General features: G+C 40.9%; 2 long non-coding RNA genes across 2 annotated transcripts; one reads left to right on the top strand and one right to left on the bottom strand.

Moving 5' to 3' along the window:
- Positions 1-584: 584 nt before the first annotated feature.
- Positions 585-3,626, bottom strand: LOC309478414. Its single transcript, XR_014198981.1, has 3 exons — positions 3,562-3,626; positions 858-1,504; positions 585-677 (listed from the first exon to the last, which is right to left on the bottom strand). It is a non-coding gene; the product is annotated as an uncharacterized lncRNA (long non-coding RNA).
- Positions 3,627-8,823: 5,197 nt separating this feature from the next.
- On the top strand, positions 8,824-17,021 carry LOC309477045. Its single transcript, XR_014198497.1, has 3 exons — positions 8,824-8,857; positions 9,886-10,089; positions 16,145-17,021. It is a non-coding gene; the product is annotated as an uncharacterized lncRNA (long non-coding RNA).
- Positions 17,022-17,560: the final 539 nt, after the last annotated feature.

Raw genomic sequence — 17,560 nt, 5'->3', positions numbered from 1 at the left:
TTTGATTAATATGTGCGAGGGAGAGAGAGAAAGACAGCGCCTAGTTTGGAGACAGTGAAGTCTTGTTTACACAGAGGTGCGTGCGCGCGCGCGACCGGCTCTCTCTCTCTCTCTCTGCTCGTTCTTTCAGTTAAAGATACGCGCTGCCACAAACGCAGCCGTTCATCTACATTACTCACCGATCAAATAAGACTTTGGCGGGACAAAAATTCACTTTGGCGGGCGCTAAAACAAGTTCAATGCAGGAAAATTCATGCGTGTGTTTCCTCGCACGCTAACTAGGCGTCTCATCAAATGGTGAGCTCAGCCTCAGTTGACGCTGTGTGCTTCAAGATTCTGACGCAAGTGCTAAGATTCCAATTGGCCAAGAGAAAAAGTGCTAAGATTCCGATTGGCCCAGAGAAATGTCAATTATAAGAATTATCCAATAATGTTTCGCAATTCTACCCTGCATGGCAGTTACCCCCCCCCCCCCCCCCCCTCAAAAAAAAAAACTCTCCGGTTCTATGCGATTCACGTAAATGACCCAATCGACCAAGAAAACGGCGATTGTCGCCGAAAAGCGACAAGTTTGCAGGTCATCATCATCATCATCACTGACATCCATCAGCAGCTGAAGACCTGAACATCTTCATCATCATCATCATCATCACTGACATCCATCAGCAGCTGAAGACCTGAACATCTTCATCATCATCATCATCATCATCACTGACATCCATCAGCAGCAGAAGACCTGAACATCTTCATCATCATCATCATCACTGACATCCATCGACAGCTGAAGACCTGAACATCTTCATAATCATCATCATCATCATCATCATCATCACTGACATCCATCAGCAGCTGAAGACCTGAACATCTTCATCATCATCATCATCATCATCATCATGATCATCATCATCATCATCATCTTCATCATCATCATCATCACTGACATCCATCAGCAGCTGAAGACCTGAACATCTTCATCATCATCATCATCATCACTGACACCCATCAGCAGCTGAAGACCTGAACATCTTCATCATCATCATCATCATCACTGACACCCATCAGCAGCTGAAGACCTGAACATCTTCATCATCATCATCATCATCACTGACACCCATCAGCAGCTGAAGACCTGAACATCTTCATCATCATCATCATCATCATCACTGACACCCATCAGCAGCTGAAGACCTGAACATCTTCATCATCATCTTCATCATCATCAGTCTGTTCACTGCTGGACTCTAGTCTCATATGTATGTATGATGTCTATGGTACTGACCCGAGAGCTGTTTCTTTCGGACACGTTGGATACGGAGAGCCGCTGTGCTGGAGAGACTGCGCATGCGTGACAGCTCTGTCTCTGAACCCAGCTTTCTTCTGGACAGCGATGCTGAGCTGATCATATGAGCACGGGTGAACCCAGCACTTGAATGAGGGGCGAATTTAGTAAATATAAGTTTGTTTAATAAGAAATAAAACGTACTGGAAAATGTACAGAGCTGGGCTTGCTGAACGTCTGACAAGTAAGTCAACAAATTATATATAAGTGTGTTGCTTTACTGTTTATGGTTACCTAGCTTGTTACACGTAGAATGTGGCTGTCACATTAGCTATGCAGTTACTTGCACTAATGTAAAGGTAGACAGCATCAAGTTACACACACTGTAACGCGAGTGTTGTACACTTCTTTGTTATTTGGATAGCGTTTTCCTGTTGGTTATACGGCACGCGCGATATCCGCATTTCAAGATCGCAGAGCTTGATGTAATTGTAATAAGATAAATACAGACGTTACAGATCTCTCGTGAAAAGGCAACAGTAGGTTCGCATTAGCTACATGATAATAACTATAGGCTAAACTATAAAAAAAAAACTATAAAAACTATAATATTTTAAACTAACCATTCGGAAACGTCCTGCTGGAGCCGCTGAGTTGCAACTTCTTCATCCGTTGCTTCTCCATCCGGATCAGATTCTGGGTCAAACTGAAATGCTTGAACGACTGCGTGTCTTCGTGACATTGCAATAGGCTATATCCAACATAAACAAACATGGTACCGTTGCACCAGATGGTCAAGGCCACACCCACCCTCCACCTTGCACCGCCTTTCTCCTCCTCATTAGTATTTAAAGCTACAGACACCGAAACGGCCCGTCTGAAGGAAGCTCATTCTGGGACTGGCTTATAGTCAGGGGCGTGTCTAGAGCATTTTCAGTGGGGGGGCCATGCTGGGGCACTGCCTCCAAACGGGGTGGCCGCCAGTGACCAAAAAAAAAGAAGCTAAATTCTACAGTAGCCTATATTACGTCAATCCTACTGATTTTATGTTTTTAACTTGAATAAAGTTACTTGTAAACAAATGTAGTAATAAAGCACATTTTTGATTAATTTAGTTTTTTGTCATCCCTGCATCCATCAAGTTAAATTTGAGAGCCAGTGTTTATTATTTTTTGTGTTTTCATAAAACTAACAAGTTTATAAAATAAAAGCAATTTTAATAATGAGCCATTTTAAAAACCCAGAAGCAGAAACGATGTCAACTATTTTCTTTTAATTAGTTTGGCCATTACAATATACAGTAGTTTTATTCACAATCTCTTTCAAATAATAATAATAAAAAAATAAAATAAAAACAAATTCCCCCCACTGTAATAATTCAAATGGTTTGGCCAAAACATCAGTGTTTCATTCAGCATTTCTTTCAGACTCATTTACAAAAAAGCTGAGTAACTCAGAGTTAAAGGGATGGTTCACTTTGAAATAAAATTTTGGTATGTTTTAGCTTACGTATGTTTAAGGGCATTCAAGATGTAGGTGTCTTTTTTTTTCCGCAGTAGTTTCAATTTTTATATTTTTAGGTCAAACCGTTCTTGTCTGTCAGTCATAATGCAGGTCTATGATCACTATCTCAAAGAGCATGCACAGTGAAGTCCAAATTAAACAATTCCCCATCGTAAGTACACATTGATGGCCTGAGACACGAAACGAGTGGTTTGTGTGAGAAAAAGAGCAGTATTTATCATTTTTACCTCTACACAACCACGTCCAAGTGATCTGAGGGGGCGCGCGCTTCCTGGTGTGTGACGTGTGCGCGCGTTCTGGCTTAGTCTGCGCAAGCTCCGGAAAGAGCCGGACGTGATCTCAGATGTGTACAAGAGGTAAAAAACGATATAAATACTGTTCGTTTTCTCACACAAACCGCTCGTTTCGTGTCTTAGGCCATCATTACTCTGTACATCTGTACTTAAGATGGGTTACTTACTCACAACTTGCGACCGTTGTTTCTCTGGCGCTGCACTTCAGTAGAGTCTATAAACTGATTGGCCGTAAAATGAACCAATCACAAGACATCTTATAGGGGGGGCACCTGGGGTGGCCAATCGAATTTCAGGGGGGGCCAGTGCCCCCCCTGGCCACCACGTAGACCCGCCCCTGCTTATAGTGCCTATAATTCTGCACCGAGACTGAATTTTTGGAAAGAGATTTCAGATACAGTACTAGGGACCACTAAGGCCTATATTAAAGCCTACAAAAAACAGCATGTCATGGGACCTTTAAACATTTTAACATGATGAACATGCAACAACAAGTCAAAACATGTAGGCCTAGGTCTAAATGTATTTTATACATTTTCCGGACAGTACGGCTCAGCTTTTCATCAGTCGAGCGGCAGAAGGGATCCTACTAAGGTCACACTGGGTAAACTCCATGCTGTTCTAGTCAGGGGGAATACGCCCTCAGCTGTGACACAAACTACATCATTACGAGAGGACGCAAAGAACTAGTGAACCGTTTTTTTTTTTTACCGGGTGATTGAACTGAACTGTCCGACGGTAGCCGACCGGTGCGTGTAAAAGAACTGAACTTGGCGATCAGGAAACTCCCGAGTCTCACCCCTCTTCCTCACGCTCCTGATATCATCATCATCGCCCATCGCTGTGTTTGTTTCGCTGTAGATATTGCCCAACACTAGAGTGTGTTTGGTGGAGGGGATTCCTTCTTATCAGGACAAACATCTTCACGGTCTGTTAGTGTGTGTTATTGCTTTTTTCTTGTACAGTATAAAAACCATTTCAATGTTGCCCCCCCCCCCCCTTATGTAAAATGTACCTTAGCATAACAGAGGAAGACGCTGATATCTGGACTGAACTGATGCTTGAAGAACACACTTCCACAGGAGCCACGCACGATTAACAGCAGATAGGCGAGCGGTTCAAGTTCTCCATGCAGAGTTTGATTTGACGACAGTCACGAGACGATTGCTTGATCCAGTTATGTTGATGGATAAAAAGAAAAGAAAAGTTTAAACAAGCATGTAACGAGTAGCGACCACAAACAAAGGAAAACAACAGAGTAACCGATACGTCACTTAAAATGTACTCAAGTAAAAGTAAAATTACACGATTTTTAAACTACTCAAAAAAGTACAATTTAAAAAAGAAAAAACTACTTAATTACAGACGTGAGTATTTGTAATTCGTTACTTCACACCCCTGATAACAACATACAGTTACGTGACCGAGCGACTCGAACCCGAGAGATAGACTAATCACTTTTTTATCCTGTACCGACTGCAGAGCTTCAGTCTTTGGGGCGGTCACGTGATGAACGAACGACTCGGAGTCGAGAGACTCGAAACATGAACTAATCAGATTTCTGTAACCGGTATACAGACCGCATAGCTCAGTTTATGAGGATCACGGGACAAACGAACGGCTTAGATCGGGAGGTGAGGTAAACTAACAGACCGCATAGCTCAGTTTATGAGGATCACGGGATAAACAAACGGCTTAGATCGGGAGGTGAGGGAAACCAACAGACTGCATAGCTCAGTTTATGAGGATCACGGGACAAACGAACGGCTTAGATCGGGAGGTGAGGTAAACTAACAGACCGCATAGCTCAGTTTATGAGGATCACGGGATAAACAAACGGCTTAGATCGGGAGGTGAGGGAAACCAACAGACTGCATAGCCTGAAGACCCAGATAAGTAATAAATTCATCGTTTCGGTTTCTCATAATTTGGCCTTGTATTGCCATTTTTTCTTATTCTAAATGTGATCAACATTTGATGTGTTTGGGGAATTTAACATGTAACATTTCAAATACATTCTGCTGAAATGAACTAAATGACTTGAACCACAAAACCAGTCACATGGGTCAATTTTATTTAAATTGAGATTTATACAACATATGAAAGCTGAATAAATAAGCTTTGCATTGATGTATGGTTTGTTAGGATAGGACAATATTTGGCAGAGATACAACTATTGAACATCTGCAATCTGAGGTGCAAATAAATCTGAACATTGAGAAAATCTCCTTTAAAGTTCTTCATTTATGATCACGATTGTGCAGCATTCTCTCACAGAAATTCATGTTTTATATATTTACTGTAGTTTTTTTTTTTTTTTTTACAAAATATCTTCTTGGAACATGATCTTTACTGAATATCCTAATGATTTTTGGCATAAAAGAAAAATCTATAATCTTGACCCAGTGTATTGTACAGATAAACCCGTGCGACTCGAGACTGGTGACGTGATCCAGGGTCACAATCAGAATAAGGTGTGTGTTTTCTCTTTTACTGTTATATGATGGTCACACACAGCTTAAAGATAAACTTTCGTCCACGATTACAAAATGTAAAAATACATTAGAATTAAATGTATTTTAAACTAAATTAAAGATCAGCTATGAATACAAATGTATGCAATCCTTGCGATATTTATGTGAAGAAACATCATTCAGCCTTTGAATGATTTTGAATATATTGACTTTGAAAGTGTGTTTAAATAAGACAAAGTGTGTCTGAAAAGTGCTTCTGTTTTTAACCTGTTAATGACCTTTCTAGATGTTTGACACTGAAACACAAGAGAGGAATCTGGATCATCACTTCCAGTCCAGAACCGCATTACCACATGTATTTATCACAAAGCTCGTAGATCATTGTAAACTCACAGTTCTGATGCACAAACACACTGGAATCCCAGAAGCTTGCTTCCGCCTGCACATGTCCTGACACGTCCAACATTTACGTGCTTCCCTCCATTACACACCTGACTTCTCTTCCTCTCTGGTTAACTTTATACTAATTAGACTCAAACTCCACCCGGTGTCCAACAGTGGAACTACAACAGACATTCAATAGAGCATAGTGGCTCCTACAAGTATAAAGTAGACAGGCAGTCATTTGTGTTTCTGGAAACCGGTTTGCTTTGAGCTCATACTTCACAGATGTGTTCAGACATATTCACTGACGATAAAAGAGACACACAGGGAATGTTGCAGATCTGAGGAGAACTGGAGAGAGATGAGGAGTTTAGTCAGCACTTTTACATCTGTTGTTTCACAGTTTTCCTGCTAATCTTCCTCTCGACTGCAAACCCGTATTTAGAAAATGCAGCTCAAATATCCCAAAAACCCTCATTACAACATATTTAACTAATTAAGAAAACATATAAAGATACATGTAGATATAATTAGACATAATAAATTAGCTATTTGAATTATGAGGACTCATGAAATGTCCTCATAAACCACATTTAAGTTGTAATACCAGTGTAATACACATGTAATTATACAAATTTGTGTTCTCATAAATCACATAAACAAGAGCACACACACACACACACACACACACACACACACACACACACACACACACACACACACACACACACACACACACACACACACACACACACACACACACACACACAGCTGGGTGTCTGAAAAACACGACACACAAGTCAACAAACAAACATCAAGATAGCAAATAGTTTACATTTAGCTTATTAGAAATTACAGCACTGGAGGATCGTGTATGGTTGTGTGTATGTGTGTGTGTGTGTTCTATATACATGAGTGTGTATTTCTGTGTGCTAAAAGAGACGGGGAGTGTGTGTCAGGGTAAAAAGCTTTCACTGAGATCAACAGTTCCCTCTCCTACCCTGAACATTACATTGATGAACATGGACTGCAAACAAACACAGAACTGAAACCAAAAGACAATAATCCTGAAGTTGATGAGAGATGATCAGGAGGGGAAAGCGCATTAATGCTTGTTTGAGCAATAGTTCATAGATTTTACATTAGTATTGCAATACTTCAGTCACTTAAACTCTTCACACAATGATCACAGCATCAGTCAGTGTGAGCTAAACTGAGGATCATCTGGCACAACAAGCATTCAGTGACAACATCTTTCAGTTTACAGTATATTATTCACTCGGACACAAACACCAGCAAAACTTTATAAACCTATAGGCCAGTTTGCTCTTTTCAAAACTGTTAAACTTCAGTTCAAAACTGAACAAGACAGATGTTTGCTACATTTCTACAGTAATACCATATATATATATATATATATATATTCTGAATCTAAAAAATGAAAAATCCCATCAAAGCAATTACAAAAAAACACAAGTGTTAGTCTTTCAGCTAAAGTGGAAATTTAGGATTAATTTTGTACAGTAATGTAAACATGGATCATGAAACATGAACTGCAGTGAATTATAAACAGTAGTAAGTGTCATTCTTGTTTCATAAAGAAATATACAAAATCAATAATTGTACACTCCTCATTGTGTCACAATTACTCTGTAAGTGTTAGTTTGATGATATGATTTTCTCATTCAGTTTTAAACGTGAACATTTACCATGAAGACCAGAAGACTTGTATCTTTTCTATCTTGATCTATAGATGTTTTCTGCATTTTGTTTTAGATGATTATGTGTGTTTTTGAATCTTTCTCTTTTGAAGATCATGAATTTTGTCCAGCAAAACCCAGAGCAAACTGTGAAAGAACTGAGTGCTTTAAGAAAATGAATGGTGTTTAAGAGCTGCACGACTCTTTTAGAAAATCCCTTTTGGTGCCTCTTGATTACTGAAGTGTTTAAGTCAATATTAGAGACAATATTTGACTATTGTTCACATCCTTCCTCCATTTATCAAACACCCAACCCCGACAGTTAAATCAACATCAACTCCTGGAAAACCCAGAAGAGCAGCAGAAGTGGATTGTGTGAGATTGACAATATAATGACTGTATGAAACAGACTAATATATCAGATCATATTTGGCCATTTTGACAATATTAATATCTGTCAATAACTGCATCTATCCTGTCTAGAAGTGGCATTCACTATTATAATGAAAAAAAAAACTCTATATACACAATAGAAATCACACACAAAAACAATTATTCTAAGAAAACACCTTACAGATAAATAAATCATAAATAAACAAAAACTAAAATACAATATACTAATAAAACTATTTGTCCTCATTTCAAATAGAAATTGCAGAAGGAATAAAAACCAAAGGAAAATCTATGACAGTGCAAATATTCATGTCTGTTTATCAGTGAATAATGAACATGTTCTGATCTCAAATTCAAGCTTTTAGTAAATTGAGTGAATATTGTGAAAGAAAAAATAGTGTTTATTTCAGTAATAATCATATACTAGCCATGAAGTGCTGGCTCTCTATATCAGTATCAGTTTGTGTACTTATGAGATATATGCTAAAACTGTGCAAACAGCAAACCAGTGTGTGCACGCCCAGATCACCAGGTGTGTGTTACAGGTGTGTGTGTTACAGGTGTGTGTGTTACAGGAACTGCGGATCTAAAACACACTCCAGCTCAGACTGAACATCAGAGATCTCAGATCTACAGTGGATATCCACTCTTTCATCAGGGGTGATTACTACACTATTATCTTTCATTTAGTACATTAACTCCGCATTGATGTTTGCATTGGTGAAAATGTAAATCTGTCTTGCACTAGAATCATGATCGTTGCTGTAACTGCGGGCAGTGGGGTCAGCATTGGTGCGGACAGACCAAACTGTGAGTATTTATGATCTTCATGATAAAACACTCTTACATGTCTTTGAACCTCAACTCGGCTTCATCTTCTTCATTATATTAATGTGTAGATTTAGAATCAGACGCAAGTGTGTGTGATTGTAAGATATAGGCCTACTGCAAATCAACATAAATATGAATAAAGATGTGAATCGAAAATCAGACTATAGAGAATGCGAAGTAAGATAATTTCAGGTGATAGTTTTGCTCATGCTCCATATTGTGAGGATCTCGCTGCTCTTCTGCTAGTGGCCATAAAGGATATGTTGATGCACATGCTGTATTTACAGTCTGATCTAACCTTTATAATCATCTCTACACCGATGTCTACTCAACAGAACCAAATAAACTATTAAACATCATCTATAAACAAATTGAAGATCATAGCTATTTTCTACATGTCTGTTTATATACAGGGCACATTTGGTTTGGGGTTTTATATTCATGTCCATGTTTTCATGTCTCTTATTTAAGTTTTCTCATTGTAAATACCAAACTTGACTAGATACAAAATAAACAAAGACTTTGCTTATATATTATTTGAAACATGAACATAAACTTGAACATAAACCTGGACTTAACACGACCTTGACATGGACTCACCAACAGGAACACAGACCAGAGACAGTGGAAACATGAGGGCTATATATATATATATATATGTCCAGACTGAAATCTAAAGAAGACACTCCTGAAAAGCAATGAACACAAGGAACCAAACTAGCACTAACATTACACAATGAGCTAAAGGGCGCATGACAGGATCACATGACAAGGATAAGGGAATCACATGACAAAACCACGAATATGAAAATGGGACAACTTCAAAATAAGAGACATTAAAACATGGACATGAATATAAAACCCAAAACTAAACGTAACAATACAGCCATAACCTTTAGTAACCGTTAATTGCTAAACACAGTAAATTAAGTTTAGTTTACTAAAGTCAAAAAAGTGTGTGTTACAGTGTTGTTGCTTGTGATCTCATGCTGTTTACTGGTTTCCAGTTTGGACTGTAGCTGGACTGGTCTTAGGGGATCCCTTTCAGATGATGTGGATGGGGACCAGACTGGTTATTGAGTCCGCGCTGACTGGCGCTGGAGTCAAGAAGTCCAACAAGTGAAATGTGCCTTGAGGAATATATTACTGACAGACAGGACACATATATCTGCTTTTATTCTAAATAAATGTCTCTAAGAGCCTAAAAAACAGTGAAGTTTCCCTTTCGAAAGGGAACTCTACACTACGTCAGAATGACGCTATGGGGAACGCCTCAGGCGTGACAGGTGTCTGAAATCAAATATCAACTCACGGCAATCATGTTGACCGGCGACAGCCCGTGAATCATCAGCTTGATTGATTAACGCGCGACCAGAATGTATAAAAGGGAGCCTTGAAAACATGACAACATCTTTTCGTCTTCAGGGACTGTTTGTCTGTTTAAGAGAATATCGCTTTGAAGAGGCATTAAGAGCACGCACGGCTCTCGAGAGAGCCTCTTGTGCAAACTGTGAGCGTGTTTCATTTGAAGAAACGCTCCGCTCTCGTCTGACCCTTTTTTTCGAGGGAGGAGGGTCAGCATTTGAGCCCTATGGTGCACGCGATCTGTGAAATAATACTGTTGGGTGCGAGGCATTCACAGCCAGCTCCTGAGGGTGCTGGCAGTGTTCACTGAAAATATCTCTGCGCGCGTGCATCCGTGCACTTTCGGATGTTTCAACCTAGCACCTGTTGACTTTCTTCTCGAGGGATGAAAGCCAAATATATTTTACGGCTCGAATCTCGCGTTTGCCTAGGCAGTGTGTAGATTATGAGACCATAAATAATAATAATAATTAAAACAGTATTGTCTGGTGATTATGGCTGCATTTAATTCTATGGAATTAAAATGATGGAATTTTATCTGACTTTAAGAAGTTAGATATTTTAATTCAGCCTACCATCCAGACCGTGTTTCACTTATCCAGTGTTTTTGGCTGCATTTAATTCTGAGGAATTAGAATGATACACTGCAGGTGTACTGTCTGGTCTTTTTGTAAAATGTTTTTGTGCGCAAATAACATTTTCTTTTGTTTGTTTCTCTTACAGACCGCGTCTCCTGTATAGAGTGACTGTCAAGGAGTATTTTCCAAAAAAAAAAAAAAAAAATAATTATGTGGTGTTCAGGTTATCAGGTCAGAGGCTTCACCAGGCCTTCCTGAATATGAGCTCCCACATCCTGTGGCAGGCCTCCTCTCCTTGGAGAGTCATTCTGCTGAGGCCTCCATAAATACATGTTCCAACTATATAGTTCGGCAGTTTTGGTCTGTACTCTAGCATGTGTCAGGCTTCCTCTCCTTCGAGAGTTATCCTGAGGCCTCCATGCAAACAGCATTACAGTCGGAGTTGAGGAGTGGCCCCTCCCTCTCTGAGGGGGTGCCTTAGGCCCTTCACTCCATGAGCTCTGATGGTCCTACTATCTGTCAGGCCTCCTCTCCTTCGAGAGTCATCCTGCTGAGGCTTCCATGTGTACAGATGTTGCAGGTAGAGTCTTAGAAGTGGCCCCTCCCCCTCTGGGGAGGTGATTCAGGCCCTTCACTCCTTGAAGCTCTGATATATGTGCCAGGCCTCCTCTCCTTAGAGAGTCATCCTGTTGAAGCCTCCGTATACATAGTTAAGTCTGTAGCATGTGGTAGGCCGCTTCTCCCTTGAGAGTCATCCTATTAAGGCCCCATGCAACCAGCTTTGCAGGTGGAGCTGAGAGGTGGCCCCTCCCTCTCTGGGGAAGGTGCTTTAGGCCCTTCGCTCCCTGAGCTCTGGTAGTAAATAAGCTAGTTATCATAGGTATGTGTGTTGGTTTCCTCTCCATTGAGAGTCATCCTGCTGAGACCTCCATATATATACAGTCATATGTGTTAGGCCTCCTCTTATTCAAGAGTCATCCTGTTGAGGCCTCCATGCCAACAGCTTTGTAGATGGAGTTTTAGAAGTGGCCTAGCTATATGTGTTAGGCCTCCTCTCCTTCGAGAGTCATTCTGTTGAGGCCTCCATATATACAGTGGCCATCATAAGGATGTGTGTCAGGCCTCCTCTCCACTGAGAGTCTTCCTGCTGAGGCCTCCATATTCATAGTTAAGCTGTCTATGGTCAGATATGTGTCAGGCCTCCTCTCCACTGAGAGTCTTCCTGCTGAGGCCACCATATACATAGTTAGGCTGTCTATGGTTAGATATGTGTCAGGCCTCCTCTCCATTGAGAGTCTTCCTGCTGAGGCCACCATATACATATCTAAGCTGTCTATGGTTAGATATGTGTCAGGCCTCCTCTCCACTGAGAGTCTTCCTGCTGAGGCCACCATATACATAGTTAGGCTGTCTATGGTTAGCAGAGCCGCCTTAACCTAATGTTAGGCCCCGGGGCTGAGAGGTTTTGTAGGCCCCCCATCCCCTCAATTTAAAGAGTCTCATTTAAAAAAAGTGTAATAGCCTATCTATAGGTAATCTACATCACAAAATGCATTAGTTTCTTTCGAGACCTACAACAGTGATTTTTTTAAATATTGTTTTTCATTTTAATATTGTTATTAACATATCACTGAGCACATAAACACAAGACACTTTATTTAACAACCACACACAGCAACTAAATTTCAACTTTATGCAAATGAGAAGCGATTTTCGCGAGCGATGACCAATAGGAAAGAAGCCTTTCAGTGGAGCTCAGCTCCCGTCACCGTCTCGAGTGAAATTGCATGTGAATCGGCAAGACCGAAGAGTTCAAGGGCGATTTCACTGTTTTATATGATTTGACTGTAACTAACCACAAACATGGATATAATAAAATGATGCATGGAAAAGAAACTGTCGACAGTCTCAGTGAGTTTAATTCATACATTTATAGTTCGAGTGTTGTAGTTTTATGATGCAAGTTTAGCACTGCTGCAGTTCATTTTACAGTGCATTATGTTGACTATTAGGGACAAGAAAATGTATTAGCCTATTTGTCAAATTCGGATGACGTTTTAGTAATTGATGACAGTATGAGTGAGTTTAATTTGTAGATTGATCGATCGTTAATCTATAGTAAATGATTTAATCCCTGAACACTGCTGTGTGGTAGATATAAAAACACTCTCCCAACAGCATACTGTTTCTTTTGAGCCTAATTCCTAGTCAAATTAAAATGATATAGTTGTATAATATCACTTGTGGTGGTGTTTTGTATAGATGTGGCCAGACGAGCAGTCTCGCCTCATTCGCGCCGCGGGACCTCTAGACGCGCGTAAACGCGTCTTTACAACACTGAAATCACTCGCGCCATACGCTCTATTCGCGTTTGGTGTGAACGCACCATAACAATAACATTAGAGCGACAGCACTACCAACACCCACAAGCGACTAGCGACATACAGCGACAAAATCTGACAAGTTAAAACAATATGACCTTTTCAGCTCATCATGAACCTGAACATGGGAGGCCCCTGAACTTGGGAGGCCCCTGGGCTTCAGCCCAGGTAAGCCCGTGCATTAAGGCGGCCTTGATGGTTAGATATGTGTCAGGCCTCCTCTCCACTGAGAGTCTTCCTGCTGAGGCCACCATATACATAGTTAAGCTGTCTATGGTTAGATATGTGTCAGGCCTCCTCTCCACTGAGAGTCTTCCTGCTGAGGCCACCATATACATAGTTAAGCTGTCTATGGTTAGATATGTGTCAGGCCTCCTCTCCACTGAGAGTCTTCCTGCTGAGGCCACCATATACATAGTTAAGCTGTCTATGGTTAGATATGTGTCAGGCCTCCTCTCCACTGAGAGTCTTCCTGCTGAGGCCACCATATACATAGTTAAGCTGTCTATGGTTAGATATGTGTCAGGCCTCCTCTCCATTGAGAGTCTTCCTGCTGAGGCTACCATATTCATAGTTAAGCTGTCTGTGGTTAGATATGTGTCAGGCCTCCTCTCCATTGAGAGTCTTCCTGCTGAGGCTACCATATACATAGTTAAGCTGTCTATGGTTAGATATGTGTCAGGCCTTCTCTCCACTGAGAGTCTTCCTGCTGAGGCCACCATATACATAGTTAAGCTGTCTATGGTTAGATATGTGTCAGGCCTTCTCTCCACTGAGAGTCTTCCTGCTGAGGCCACCATATACATAGTTAGGCTGTTTATGGTTAGATATATGTGCCAGGCCTCCTCTCTTTCGAGAGTCATCCTGTTGAGGCCTCCATATATACAGTTGGCTGTTTTTGGTTTATACTCTAGCATGTGTCAGGCTTCCTCTCTTTGAGAGTCATCCTGTTGAGGCCTCCATGCAAGCAGCATTTGAGTTGAAGTCTGAGAAGTGGGCCCTCCCTCTCTGAGGAGGTGTTTCAAGCCCTTCGCTTCCTGAGCTTTGATTATGGTTGCTAGAAATGTGTTAGGCTTCCTCTCCTTTGAGAGTCATCCTGCTGAGGCCTCCATATATACAGTTCGGCTTCACTCCCTAAAAGAGTGCAGTAGTTATATTCTAGCATGTCAGGCCTCCTCTCTTTCGAGAGTCATCCTGCTGAGGCTTTCATGCAAACGGTATTGCAGGCAGTAGTTTAGAATAAGGGCCCTCTCAATATTGGAGAGTTGTTTTTAGCCTTTCTCTGTCTGAGCTCTGTATTATGAACTTTTCACTTTGAGAATAAGTTCTGGAGACCATGTTGGTGTAAATGTGCAGGCTTCCTCTGCTCTCTAGTCGTCCTGTGGAGGCTGCCGCTTCCCTTAGGTACTAAACAGGTTGTTGGCTTCAGCATTAAGTGTGATAGCCTCCCTGGCATGGGGGTCGTTTTTGGTCCCCCCGAAAGGGTCAGAGGCCTCAATAGGCTCTCCTGAGTATAAGCACCCACATACAGTGGTTATCAGGTTATAGGCCTCACCAGGCCTTCCTGAATATAGCTTCCACATAACGTGGTTATTAGGTTATAGGCCTCACTAGGCCTTCCTGAATATGAGCTCCCACATGTTGTGGTTATCAGGTCAGAGGCCTCACCAGGCCTTCCTGAAGGTGAGCTAACTCATACTGTATGTGTTTTCACTCAGCATGGTTTTCAGGTTGTAGGCCTCTCCAGGCCTCCCTGGAGTTTAGTTCCAACATATTTTGAGTTTCCACTTAAGGTGGTCTTCTGGTAACAGGTAGTAGGCCTCTCCAGGCCTCTCTGTAAGTGAACTCCCATGAACCTCCTTAGGCCCTCACAGGCCTCCTCAGTGGTTTGAAACACAAACACTGGGTAGATCCGTGGATCGAGTAGAGAAACTCCCCTCGCTGGCAAGGGTTGTAAAGCACTATGCTGAGTTATACTCTCCGGGATATCCCGCATTTCAGTCCTAGGTCCTCAAAGACCTCCTCAGTGTTTTGAAATACAAACACTGGGTAGATCCGTGGATCGAGTAGAGAAACTCCCCTCGCTGGCAAGGGTTGTAAAGCACTATGCTGAGTCATACTCTCCAGGATATCCCGTCTCTGAGATCCGGGCCGAGTGGTTCACTGCCTGCTTTGCAGTCTCTTGGGTTGGATGCCTTACCTAAAGGCAAGTGTCCAGAGGCTCTGTCTTCAGACAGACAGGAAGTGGCCAGACTTAGTGTCTTATGTAGTGACACCAGGTCAGGCCTGCCTGGTGGCATTTCAGGTGGCACGTTCCCCTGAATAGTGACTGGCTGGGGTTCCCTCGGGTCCCCTAGCCACATTCCCTAGAAGGGGACCCTTTCTAGTTTTTGAATTGTGGTCCTAGGCCTTTGAGCTGGCCCAGGTAGACCTTCCTTTAAATCTGTGGAGGTTTTTCTGTGGTATCCTTTAGCTTGGGCTATGACCGTAGGGAATGCTGTCACTGACAGCCCAGTGTGACCTGAGGGCATGCACTCCCCTTAGCATGGTGGCGTTGGTATATCGTTCCCCATAGCGTCATTCTGACGTAGTGTAGAGTTCCCTTTCGAAAGGGAACGTCTCAGGTTACGACTGTAACCTAGGTTCCCTGAGAACAGGGAACGAGACACTACGTCTTCCTGCCATGCCTCGGGGCCTGCCTGCAACAGTCCCTTCAGACGATAGGATGTTGTCATGTTTTCAAGGCTCCCTTTTATACATTCTGGTCGCGCGTTAATCAATCAAGCTGATGATTCACGGGCTGTCGCCGGTCAACATGATTGCCGTGAGTTGATATTTGATTTCAGACACCTGTCACGCCTGAGGCGTTCCCCATAGCGTCATTCTGACGTAGTGTCTCGTTCCCTGTTCTCAGGGAACCTAGGTTACAGTCGTAACCTGAGACGGTTTCTCTCTACTGGATCACAGCAGAATTACTAAATCTCCATATGCAAATATTTCACAGCATCATAAATGAAGCACATGTACAGATCTTACAGTTGATCAGGGAAAATGATCCACATTATGAGTTTTAATAAGATCAGAAGAGTTTCTTAGAAATCAAACAGGAACAGAACAGTTCATTAAAGCAGAACTAAACACAAAGATGTCACATTTAAGTCCAAGCGCTCATTAAATATATAATAGTTTTATAAATGTAGTGAATCGTGTGTTAACGGCTCAATCAAAGCTTTATTCTGTGTGTTGATGAAGCTCATGGTTGATGATCTGACAGAATTATGATTATTCTCATTATTTATCATCATATTAAACCTGTTTCTCACTTTCTTTAAAACTACAAACATGAAATAAAGTGAATAATTAATATTCTTACCAGAGACTGATACATCTGATGATGATGATGATGATGTTTCATAACAAGCAAATCTTCATCATCTCCTAATTTAAGATTATTCATAAAATCATTGAAGAATGTTTTACGAGGATTCTCACATAATACAGTTTACTTATTAAAAGCATTTCCCTGTTGTGAAGTAATAACTTCTTCAGATCAATATCTCCTCTGAATATCTGATGTGAGACGCAGCCGTATTGTTTCCTGAAGAGTTTCAAGAGTCTGAATGTTAAATGTAAAACTCAGATCTGATAAACTCCATCAGCTGCTCATTTAATCATCTCTGATTTATTAACACTGATTTCCATCAGCAGAACATTAGTGACTTTAACAGACGAACTGAAGCTGTTCAGAACAACAACAGATCAACACTTACTCAATACTCAATATCTACTGTTCACAAACACATCATAGTATACATTAAAGCAGAAGCTGCTAGAAGTTCAGTCATTCACACAAAATGTAAAATCACATTATTATTTGTGAGTTGATAATGAATGACATTCAGTGAATTAAACTGATAGAATGTCACTTGTTTAAAATAGAAATGAAGGCATTGTAAATAAATCTGTATGAGTGTGTTTTCTATACTTTACATGCATCACTACATCACACACAATAGGGGAACATTATTAAAGCGTAGTGCAGAATCAAACTAACTCAACGTTTACTGACGGATGGATGCGGTGATTCACAAACATCAGTGTCTGGAATGAAACTGCAAATAAACATGTAGTGATTTTGTTTTCAGTAGTGAAAGTTGTTGGGTCATTCCATGAAATTGGTGCCTTTTGTGTCCCTGAGAAATAATCAGACGTAGAATTACTATAACAACAATTAAATTTGTGATTTAAAAACATAATAGTGCTATGTATTATTTCCTCAATATTACATTAAATTAAAGTCATTTATATATTATTTTAAAAAATTTTAATTGCATTTATGCTGATAAGGGTAAGGTTTT

The sequence above is a fragment of the Leuciscus leuciscus genome (assembly GCF_965113295.1).
Source record: "Leuciscus leuciscus genome assembly, chromosome: 16".
NCBI classification, from domain to species: domain Eukaryota; kingdom Metazoa; phylum Chordata; class Actinopteri; order Cypriniformes; family Leuciscidae; genus Leuciscus; species Leuciscus leuciscus.
Note: the sequence above shows the minus strand (reverse complement) of the source record. Positions and strands in the feature narration are given on the sequence as shown.